Source organism: Protopterus annectens, chromosome 3.part0 (genome assembly GCF_019279795.1).
Source record: "Protopterus annectens isolate FY-2018-M chromosome 3.part0, PAN1.0, whole genome shotgun sequence".
In the NCBI taxonomy this organism is placed as follows: domain Eukaryota; kingdom Metazoa; phylum Chordata; order Ceratodontiformes; family Protopteridae; genus Protopterus; species Protopterus annectens.
The window spans coordinates 1,826,570,712-1,826,583,148 of NC_056731.1; positions in this window are offsets into that span (position 1 = coordinate 1,826,570,712).

A 12,437-nucleotide genomic window follows, 5' to 3' on the forward strand; every position below is an offset into this window, starting at 1 on the left:
CTTGGAGGGGCTTGGGCATTAAGAGTGTCTAAGAAGGTTGAGTTGAAGAATTCAACAGCACTGTCCAGAGGTAGAGTTTTTAGAGTGTCCCAATTTATCAGTCTGAGAGAATTGGAAAAAGTTGTAGTGTTAATGTTGTTGAGATTCCGATATGGATATATTGGTGTAGATGAAGAGAGGAGGGGTTGCTCGATGGATGAAGGCTGGTAAGTGATCACTGATAGAGTTTGGTAAGGTGCCAGTGTGGGAGATTTTGTTTGGTTGGCAGACAAGGATCCAGTCCAGTATGAAGCCTGGGGGGTTATTTTATTAGGACTGGTTATAGCATTTGTGAGTTGAGTGGAATTATATAGATTGATTGAAATGGTGGGGTTATTAGCAGTAATTTTGCTCCAGTCAATGTTCACATCTCCTAGGATGTACGTCTCAAGCTTGATATTATATGAGGCCCATAGAAGAATTTTCTCAAGTGTGTTAATGTTGTTTCCAGGGGGGATATAGAAGGTTATAACACAAATTCTTTTCTGGTTATTTAGTTTGAGATTTCCTATGACTTGTTTGTTCAGCATTGTTGAACTGTGGAACAGGATTTTGGTAGGGAGTGATGGAGAGTAGGCTAGAGTAGATTAAGGCTATTCCTCCACTCTTCTTTTTTAGGCGGTCTTGTCTAAGTACGTGAAACCCAGGGGGTAGTATTTCAGAGTCTGAAATGTTGGGTTTTAGCCATATCTCAGAGACAGCTGCTATGTAAGGTTGGGTATGGTATAGCCAAGCGTGGAAGTGGGCTAATTTGTTTATTAGACTCTGGGTATTGATTGTCAAGATCTTGAGGTATTTAGGGTTGGTAGTATGGGTGGTAGTGGGGGCAGATGGATTGCTGCTGGTACTAGGTACTGGGTTGGGGTGTATGTTTCCTTCTAGGCATAGGCAGTTAAATGGGAATGAGAGCAGGGGGTTGGATTTTCTCCTAGAGTTTGGTGGGAGGTACAATAGTGCTTTGAGAATATGATGTTTCATTGAGGAGGATAGGAGTTTTAGTTTAAAGCAGACAAGTGGGTTTGGAAGCACTAGGGAGGAGGATATAGTGTGGAAATTAGATTTGACAGAGTTATGATGTGTGTTAGGGGTGATGGTGGGGTGAAGAGCGGATAGGAAAGAAGGGAGTAGTTTGTAAGAGGAATAGGAGGAAGCATGGTATAAAGGTAGTAGGAGTAGTAGGCTAAGGGAAAGGTTGTGAATGGTTTGAAGAGACATTGTGTGGCTTAGGTATAATGGAATAGTTGGGGGTTAAGTATTGAGGATGTAAGAAGATTATTGGTGACAGTGTAGGAGGGAGGACTATGGATGTGTATCTTAAGCTTTAAGGATTAGGTATGGGGAGGGGTGAGAGAGTATTGGAGGATGGGATGGGAGGGGATAGTGAGGAGATGAGAGTGGATTGGGTGAGACGGGGGGAGAGGACTTATGGCTAGAATAAGTGTAGGAGCAATGGGGGTGGGTGAGTATTGGGGGTAGAGTAGGGGAGTGGAGTGAGCCCACAGGGTGAACATAGCGGCTAGAGCCAAGGAGAAGGAAGAAGGCAAGACAGTATTATATTGTGAGAGCTCTGCTCTCAGACACGTCCCCTACACTTGTCTATGCTTCATGTCAGATTTGGAGCTCAGGCAGCGTGCCTTCATTAATATGCATGGCGTGCTGCCATCCTCCTCCTAAGTGGCCACCACTGTGCAGTACTAGACTAGTCCTGCATGGAAGATTAGTAAATCCAGGGGCAGATTAATGTTCTGCTCAATAATAAAAATAATTCAAGCAACAACAAAAGAGCAGAACAAACCAATGAGCTAAGGGCCAGTTTTATAAACGTTTATTCAAATGGAACACGTAAGTGCTTTCACAGTCAGATGAACTGCTTCATCAGACATTAACATAAGTTACATTCAACCCCCATTTTAATACATATCTCAGTCCCTTTCCAATCAACACTAATTAAATTTGATTAATTTAGGATATCTTCTGTATATTTGATTTTATATTATTATTTTTTGGTGGTGCTGAGGTAGCGTTGTCGCCTCACAGTAAGATGTTGTCCTGTTCAATTCTCAGCTAGAGCAGCTTCTGTGTGGGAGACATGTGTGAATGGGGGTGCCTTTGTTGAAGGTTTTGCATCAGGGCTGGCAACTCGGCATGTAAAAATCTGCTGCCAATCATTAGCGGACCGGAGTTCCGCTGTGGCGACCCCTAACCGGGAAAAGCCGAAAGACACAACACATTTTTAAAGTATGAGATATGTATATATATATATATATATATATATATATATACATATATATGTATATATATATATATATATATATATATATATATATATATATATATATAAATATATATATATATATATATATATATATATATATATATATATATATATATATATATATATATATATATATATATATATATATATATATATTAATGTTATATATGTATGTTTTGATAGTGGACTTAACCGATTGTTTATGCATGTTATTGAAATATTTAAAAAAAAAATTATGCATGCAACTGGTTCAGTTACATAAAGAAACAGTCCCTTTAAAATTTAATTAGTGTTGATTGGAAATGGATTGAGATATATATTTAAATGGGGGTTAAATGTAACTTATGTTAACTTCTGAGGAGCTAGTTCATCTGACTGAGAAAGCACTTACGTGTTCCACTTGAATGCTTGTATTTTATATATATATATATATATATATATATATATATATATATATATATATATATATATATATATATTTCTATAGATAGATATGAAATATAGATATAGTAACATCTGTGATGCAGTGCACTCATGTTAATCTATTCTATTTATTTATTATCTTTTTTATATTTTTGATGTAAAATACTTTCTAATGTTTTGAAAGTTGTAGTATAAGTAAATGTCACTGGAAGAAGTATTTAGTATTCAAAATATAACATTTATGTCAGTACTTAACATGTATGAAATACAGATGTGTGTATATATATATATATATATATATATATATATATACACACACACACACACACACACACACACACACACACACACACACACACACACACACACACAGGTTCTTGTAACTGCTACTGCTTTTCTTAAACCAGAGGTACTAGCAGAAAAAGCTGGAAAGTAAGTTGCATTTTGCTTGTACATTTCTGCTCAAGTTCTGTTTTTTAAATGACATAATTAGAGAGCAGAAATGCAAGAGCATCTACAATAAAAGGTATTAGTGACAGCACATTGATTTTGTGCTGTGACTAGGTACACTTGCTGTTTACTAAACTCTGACAGTATATTAATTAACATCTTTGAAATGTCAGCTAGCCATTGTGGTTTGCTAATTCTCCATGGTCATTTTTAATTACAAACAAAATGCCTTACCTTTTTAAGGTAGGTCATTGTATGATGGAACTTTATTTTGCGTCTGCCTTCCTGTGTACATGCACACTTACAAGAACAGCCTTAAGATGTAATGCAAATGCATATACTTCTATACATGAAGACACTCCCCAGGATTCAGTAAGGTACCATGCAGGAATAACTTCTTCTTGCATGGAAGTGACCGTTTAGGAGCAGCAAGGCAGCGCGCCATGCATAGTAATGAAGGCATACTGCCTCAGCTCCTAAACAGACCCGAAGCGTGGATGAGTTCAGGGGGCATGTCTGAGAGCAGAGCTCTCACAATATACATGCCCCCGTAGTCAAGAACTGTGGTTTATCAATTAAAATGAGCGAGACTGCTCATAGGGGGTTGCATACCCCCAACAGCATAGATCAATACAGAATGTCCAGATATGTGGCTCATACATCTGGCCTGTCCCTCACTTACCCTGCCAAATCACTGGGATGATCTCATCAATGAAGTCTGAAATAATGGCAAACATACAAGTGTCAGATTTAAAATACATCAGAAAATGTACATAAAAACAAATCCTGTTACCCTAGCAACATCCCAAGTTTATAAGAGCAATATTTAAAATATAATAATATGAACACTTTTTTTTATCAAACAGATTAAATTTAACTGTAGGTACGCAGGTTTGCCCATTGCTTAGCTACCCATACTGTAGCTTAAATGGCACAATAAGATAAATGTCAAGATACATGCAAATGAAGCAGTACTGCAATAGTGTAGTGGTAAGAGCATTCGACTTATGAGCAGTCATTCCCTGTTCAATTCTTATTCTAGTAAATTCCGTTTTTCATGTCAAATCCCTTTATGAACAATATTTTTTGTTATATAACCTACTAAATAACATATATTTGTGATCTGGAGTACTGCATTAAATGCAGATGTGAGGTGTCATTGTAATAATGTTGTAAAATCCACAGATAAACACAAGCGCCCCATACAGTATATGTACACATGAATCTGGGATACAAATCAAAGGTATAATGTGTAATGAGTGATAAATCCATAGAGTGTCCAAGTCCACCACCTTCCCAAGAACCATGTTACCTTTCTGTCTAAATTAGTGTGGGGGTAAGCAGGAGTAAGCAGTTGTAAGCAGTAGTAAGCAGGTACAACCCTGTTTGTACGGGAGTAAGCAGAGTGCACACTGCTTAAGCAATATTGAAACTAAATCTCTGTAAGCATATTTAACCGGAAGTTAGCATTGCTTACCATCACGCAAACCCACTCAAACCCGCTTACAATTGCTTAAAAGTGCCTTAATCACTCTGCATGCAACTGCCGCTGTTCTGCCCAGCAACAAAATAAACAGCCATTGCAGTTCTTGAACTCAGGACCCTGTACACTCTAGTCACAGTAGTTAACCAGTAAGCCATCACAGCAGTACATAAGACTGAGGTATCATCAAACAGATTCTCAATATAGGAAAATCAAAATTAACATGTGAACATAATCTATGTACAGTTTTATGTTGTATAACCTACTACATAACATAAATATGTGAATTGGAGTACTGCATTAATTCCAGATGTGAGGTGTCATTGTAATAAAGTGTTGAAATCCCCCAATAAACACAAGGATCCCAAACAGTGTACGTACACATGAATCATGGATACCAAACACACATATAATGTATAATGAATGATAAATTAATGCCAAGAAGCAAATAGTGTGCAAAATAAAAATTAAGCAACACTAAGCATTGCACATCCCTGCTTACTAGCTGTAAGCAATGTGTAGGCCAGCTAAATCAGATTGCCCATTGGTATACCCCTTTAAGCAATGCCAGCCTTAGGTAAGCAGGTTTGTCTATAGCTTAGCATTTTCAAAACCATCCAATCATGGCAAAGTGTGGAAAATTGGGCCTATTTAAACCCCACAGGTGGGAATACATCTGATAACTGGTTGTAGCTTACTCCTGTAGGCACTATGACTGGTGTGGGTGAAGGAGTGCGCCTCCGGGTGCAATGCTGGGGCATCCAGGAGTTCAAAATCATGACAGGACTCCTTGTTAAAGACCATGACCAGAGACTGCTGCAGAGCCCGTACCAGGGTTCCCAATATAAAGCGGAAGCCTGGGACTCTCTCGCCCGTGACCTCACCAGTTCCACTGGCATCCCGCGAACTGGTGAGCAGGTCAGGCATCACTATGCTGACCTGAAACAGAGAAAGAGGGAGCTCTTGGATCAGTGGATCCAAGAGGCTAGGCAGACAGGTGATGTCCCAGCTGTGTGTAAGTATCAGTCTATCTGTTTAATAATTTTCAACTCATGTATATTATGGATAGGTATGGCTAAATATTCCTCTTATGCTTTTGACAGCAGCAGATGAGCGGGCTGTGAACTGCGAAGCCCATGCCTGTAGATTGCAGAGGCTGCATCACGAGGCTGGTTAATAAAAATCTTGCATGTACTGTCATAAGAAATAAATCTAAAAGTAGTTCATAGGTTCATAGGTTCATAGGTAGGTACTAGGCTATCTTCTCAAAGGCATTTATAAGCCAAGCCAAAATGCATTGGCTTTCGCAAGCCCCTTAGATTAGTTCCCTGTGCCTCTGTCCAGCAGAGTCACTGAAGTGATCCCTGGGGTAAACTTCCTGTTTCCCATCCACTCGTCAAGGTTTCTCTTGAAGAGTGTTTGTGAGGAGCTCTGCCTAATGTAGATTGGAATCTTGTTCCAGAGCATGGAAAGTTTCTGGGACAGGAATACTTTCTTCCAGCACCTCCTATTTATTGTTGTGGTGAGGTTTCGATCCCTAGAGCATGTGGCTCGAGGGGATATGGTTTTCTTTAGGTGGAGCATGTCCAGCAATTCTGGGTTGAATATGGCCTTGTATGTCAGGCAGAGATCACCTCTGAGTAGGCGGTATGCCACCGAGTACAGCTGGAGTTTCTTTAGTAAAGCTGCATAGGGCATCTGTTTGAGGCCAGTGATCCTCTTGGTGAGGTACTTCTGTGGTCTTTCCAGCTGTTGCAGGTGTCTTGTAAGGTACATCCCATTTCAACTACGCTGCCATTAATTGGGAAAACTACTCGGGTACCAACTCATTTTCCCAACAGTTCTTGGAATTCATAAATTCCAACGCCCTGGATCAACTAATCCATTGCCCCACCAGGGGCTCCAATATCCTAGATGTGGTCATTACCAACATGGGAGATAGATGCTCCACACCAGTGGTCACCCCCTCATTGGTCAGGTCTGACCATAAGCAAATCACCCTTGACATCCACATCCCACTCCCACCCCCAGTAAGGAAACCTCCTTAAAAAACTTCTCCAAAGCCAACTTCATGCTACTGAAGTCAGAAGTGACAAACTTCACAACACCCACGCAGACGGGATCTGGAAGTTCGACTGCAGAATCCTACACTAAGGCACTGTACGAGCACATCCACTTGTGCATGAATCGTGCCATCCCAAATAGAACCAAGATGCTCTTCTCCAAAAAAAGGAAGCCAATCTGGTGGTCCCCTGCTATAAACAAACTATACAACAGAAGGAAGAAACTGTTGCAGAAAAGAGGAAAATCCCATGATGCAAAAAAATCCCTCACCAGCCTCAGTAAGAAGCTGAGATCCCTCATAAAATCTTCAAAAGCTAGTTACGAAAATAAAATTGCCAAAGATTCCAAAGACAACCACAAGGCATTCTATAGTTATGTCAAGAATCTAAATGGCAATGCTCAGATCTGCTCTGAGCTACAACAGAATGGCATTAAATATACTGATCCCAAGGATATTGCCAATATCCAGGCAGATCAATTTAGTGCCAACTTCACCCCCCCTCTCACCCCCTAAAGGGCCCATCTCAATACCAAAAGATTGCCAAATTCTGATAATCACAGCCACACAGGTAGAAACAGCACTCTCCAAAGCTAAGAATACAGCATCCATGGGACCAGATGACATCCCAGGCTGTGTAATACATGAACTACAAAATGAACTGGCACCCCACCTAAGTGTCATGTTTAATCATAGCCTCACCTCAGGCTTCGTGCCCACTGAGTGGCACACAGCTACAGTTATCCCGCTCCACAAGGGAGGATCTGCCTTGGATCCCGGGAACTACCGTCCCATCAGTCTGACAAGCCTGATCTGCAAGGGCATGGAACGCATTATCATGGAACTTATAAACAAAGACATTGGCAACCTTCAAACACTGGACCCCACCCAGTTTGGGTTTGTGAAGGTCCGATCTTGTCTCCTGAATCTGATTGACTTCTTCGAGTCAGTCTCCAGAGCTGTGGATGAGGGTAAGGCAGTTCACACAGCCTATCTGGACCTCGCCAAGGCCTTCGACACCATCCCCCACTCTGGAATCATAGATAAACTTACTAAGCTGGGCATAAATCCCTACGTCACTCAATGGGTTGCCAACTGGTTCACTGACAGAACCCAGACTGTAAAAGTAGCCGACTCCAAATCCAGCTCCAGACAAGTGACAAGTGGAGTACCTCAGGGTTCAATCTTGGGACCACTCTTGTTTGGCATCTACTTCTCTGAAGTACAGGCCAACACTAAGGGACTCTGGCTAACAAATTTTGCAGATGACTGCAAACTGGGAGCCATTATTGAATCCCCAAATGATGTGGATATTCTACAAAAGGGACTTACAGAAACAGATCCCTGGTGCCAGAGCCATGGGCTCAAGCTTAATGCCAAGAAATGTATAGTTATCCCCTTTGGAAAAAAACATGTACCCATGAACTACCACATAGGTGGCAGGACACTAAACATCGAAAGTGTGATGAGAGACTTAGGGACACAAGTGGACAGTGGTCTCACCTTCGATAACCACATTGCCACAACAGTCAGAAAATCCTTCTATGTGGCACACCTCATTACTAAGGGCTTTTCATCCAGAAAAAAGGAGGTCATTGTCCCACTGTACTCATCCCTCATTAGACCCATTATAGAGTATAATGCCCCATTTGGTATGTACCTCACAAGACATCTGCAACAGCTGGAAAGGCCACAGAAATTCCTCACTAAAAGAATTACAGGCCTAAAGCAGATGCCATATACTAACCATCTAAAAAAAACTCCAGCTATACTCTGTGGCATATCATCTACTCAGAGGCGATCTCTGCTTAACATACAAGGCCATGTCAAACCCAGAGCTGTTGGACATTCTCCACTTAAAGAAATCCCAATCCCTCAGAGCCACTGCTCCACGGATCTAAACCTTATCATCACAATGAACAAAACATGCTGGAGGGATAGGTTCCTGACCCAGAGACTCTCCATACTCTGGAATAGACTGCCAATACATGTCAAGCAGAGTGCCTCATTGGCCCTCTTCAAAAGGAACCTTGATGATTGGATGGGAGATAGGAAATTCACCCCGGGGATCATGTCAGTCGCCCTGCTAGACAGGGGCCCAGAGAAGTAAATATTGTGGGAAAAAATTTCCAGGGAATTTTTATGGCTAGGCTTGCATAGGCCTTAGGGCCAATAGCCTAGTACCAACCTATGAACTAAATGGGCCATTGTACTCTATGATGGGTCTGATGAGTGATGCATAGAGGGGCACAATGACCTCTTTTGATCTAGATGCAAACCCTTTTGTGATTAGGTGGGCCACATAGAAGGATTTTCTAACCACTTTGGCAAAGTGATTATCAAAGTTGAGATTACTATCTACTTGGGTCCCCAGATCCCTTATTTCATCTTCTGTATTTAGGGAGCTACTACCTATGTGGTAATTTGTGGGTACTTTGTTTTTTTTCAAAGGGGATGACTATGACTAAATTAATTGCCAGCATAAAACCTGTATTGTGTAAGGCATGTACTGAATAAACCAGACAATATGTCAGGAATAGTCTCATATAGGTTGTATGTAACTAAAAGATTAACAGCCTGGTAATAAAGGTCTAACTAAAAATGAAGGAGAAAGCACTTCAAAACTTAAGACTCTTCAGCTATTCAGCCCGTTAGTAGAAAAACAAAACACAGCGCCACATCGAGGAAATGAAGCAAAGCGGTTTTCGTCTGGTGCAATGACCAAACTTCTTCAGACAGAAAACAGCAGGCACAAAAACAGTTAGGTTTATATCCTCACAAGAACACTCCTCCCTCCACCCCTTAATTAAACAATTAACCAATATAACACAAAGGCAATTAATCATATACATGAATTGCAACTTGAAACACTAAAATAAAATTCATTTAGTTCTTGCTAGTGCTAAAAGCAACAGACACATCTATAATCATAAATAACAACTGTAAAATTTAAAATATAAAATAGAAACAACTACAAAAGTAAAACATCATACTAAATACTTTAAAAATAATAATGAATCAGAAATTAAGCATTGTTGGTGTTAAATGCTCTGCCCCAAAATGTTTAATGCACTTAGAATTCAAAACTTATGTTGTTCAATCTTTTTACTGCTGTAAACCGTACTACCTTATAGGGATGATACATCTATACATAAGGGGTCAACCATGGTTATTGTACTAATCATGAAGTCATTAGTTGTAAGAAGACCGTGGCTATAAATGACACAACTCAGGGCATATAATTCTGTCAAATTACTCAGAACAGACACTCATAAAGATATGAATTATAAATTATCTAATAAGACATTTCAGTTTCACTAAACATTGAATGGAGCACCCATCATTTATACCTGGATAATGGCAAGCATCTAAGCCAATCTGCCACATCAATTCTCTTTTTTCCAATAGTAAAGATCTCAGGCCTCCCCCTTTGGCTCCTGTTACATGATCTATCACTCAAAAATTAAAACTATGGGTAGGCTTCATTTTAATGTGCGCAGATAGTGCATTTTCGACCTTACTTTTCCTGATGCAATAAAGGGGCTCATACACTCACTCTCTCAGTCTACGATCCATTTTTCCAATGTAAAATGCAGAGCATAAATTACACTGAGCGAGGTAAACTACATAGCTAGTGTTACAGTTGTATTTACCTGCTAAAGTCTTATAATTTTTGTCCCTTATGTTGAATGAATAACCTATATTCATGTTTACAAAAATTGCAGGATTCGCATTTGCTCATCCCAGGATTCTTGATAACTTTATGTTGGTCTATTTTTAAGACATTTTTCAAGTTCAGACCTCTCTTAAATGTAAAGGAAGGGAAGGACCTAACAGAGTGCGTAGTTCTAAATTACTGCTAAACAGGTTCCAGTTTTTCTTTATAACTGAAACTATGTGGCCATATTCAGGACTAAATGTTAATATAATGACACTGGTGACCTGTTAGCCTTTTGAAATGTGTTCATCCCTTTACATGGAGATGATGAACTTCGAAGTAAAGGTGAATAGAGTCCACTAGATCTTTTATGTAGCACTTCATCCATCATTTCTGTGATAAAGGTCTCTTGGATAACCTCTGGTAAGGAAAATATCTGCTATCTTACTACTAAGGGGAGTGTGGATGAAGCTAAAAAGTTTGTGGACTACTTGAATCAAACCACTACCTTTTTAAGTTTCACATACACATTTAACACAGAAAGTATAGCATACTTGGATATAGAAGTGTTTAAAGATCATTCTCAAAGGGGGTTAGGTGCTAGGATCCCTAGGAAAGATACATTTTCAAATACTTACTTACACTTCAACAGTTCCCATCCTTTCCATCAGAAGAAATCGGTAATTAAAGGACAACTAGTCCGAGTGGCAAGGATGGTAACTGTTGACAGTGAATTTAAAGTAGAATGTAGGAAGATAGCAGATATGTTCCTTGCCCGAGGTTATCCAAGAGAGCTTATCACAGAAATGATGGATGAAGTGCTACATAAAAGATCTAGTGGATTCTATTCACCTTTACTTCGAAGTTAGTCGTCTCCATGTAAAAGGATGAACACATTCCAAAAGGCTAGCAGATCACCAGTGTCATTTATATTAACATTTAGTCCTGAATGTAGTTACATAATTTCAATTATAAAGAAAAACTGGAACCTGTTTAGCAGTAATTTAGAACTATGCACTATTAGGTCCTTCCCCTTCCTTTACATTTAAGAGAGATCTGAACTTGAAAATTTTCTTATAAATGGACCAATATAAAGTTATCAAGAATCCCGGGATGAGCAAATGCAAATCCTGCAATTTTTGTAAACATATGAATATAGGTTATTCATTAAACATAAGGGACAAGAATTATAAGACTTTAGCAGGTAAATACAACTGTAACACTAGCTATGTAGTTTACCTCGCCCAGTGTCATTTATGCTCTGCATTTTACATTGGAAAAACAGATTGTAGACAGAGAGTGAGTGTATGAACACCTTTATTGAATCAGGAAAAGCAAGCTCGAAAATGCACTAGCTGCGCACATTAAAATGAAGCCTATCCATAGTTTTAACTTCTGAGTGATAGATCATGTAGCAGGAGCCAAAAGAGGAGGCCCAATGTCTTTGCTATTGGAAAAAAGAGAATTGATGTGGCAGATTGGCTCAGATGCTTGCCATTATCCCTCTATAAATGATGGGTGCTCCATTCAATGTTTATTGAAACTGAAAAGTCTTATTAGATAAATTATAATTCATATCTTTATGAGTGTCTGTTCTAAGTAATTTGTCAGAATTTGTGTGCCCTGAGTTGTATCATTTATAGCCATGGTCTTCTTATAACTAATGACTTCATGATTAGTACAATAAACATGGTTGACCCCTTATGTATAGGTGTACCATCCCTATAAGGTAGTAAGGTTTGCAGCGGTGAAAGGATTGAACAACATAAGTTTTGAATTCTAAGTGCATTAAACATTTTGGGGCAGAGTATTTAACAACAACAATGTTTAATTTCTGATTCATTATTATTTTTAAAGTGTTTAGCATAATGTTTTACTTTTGTAGTTGTTTCTATTTTATATTTTAAAATTTACAATTGTTATCTATGATTATAGCTGCGTCTGTTGATTTTAGCACTAGCAAGAACTAAATGAATTTTATTTTAGTGTTTCAAGTTGCAATTCATGTATATGATTAATTGCCTTTGTGTTGTATTGGTTAATTGTT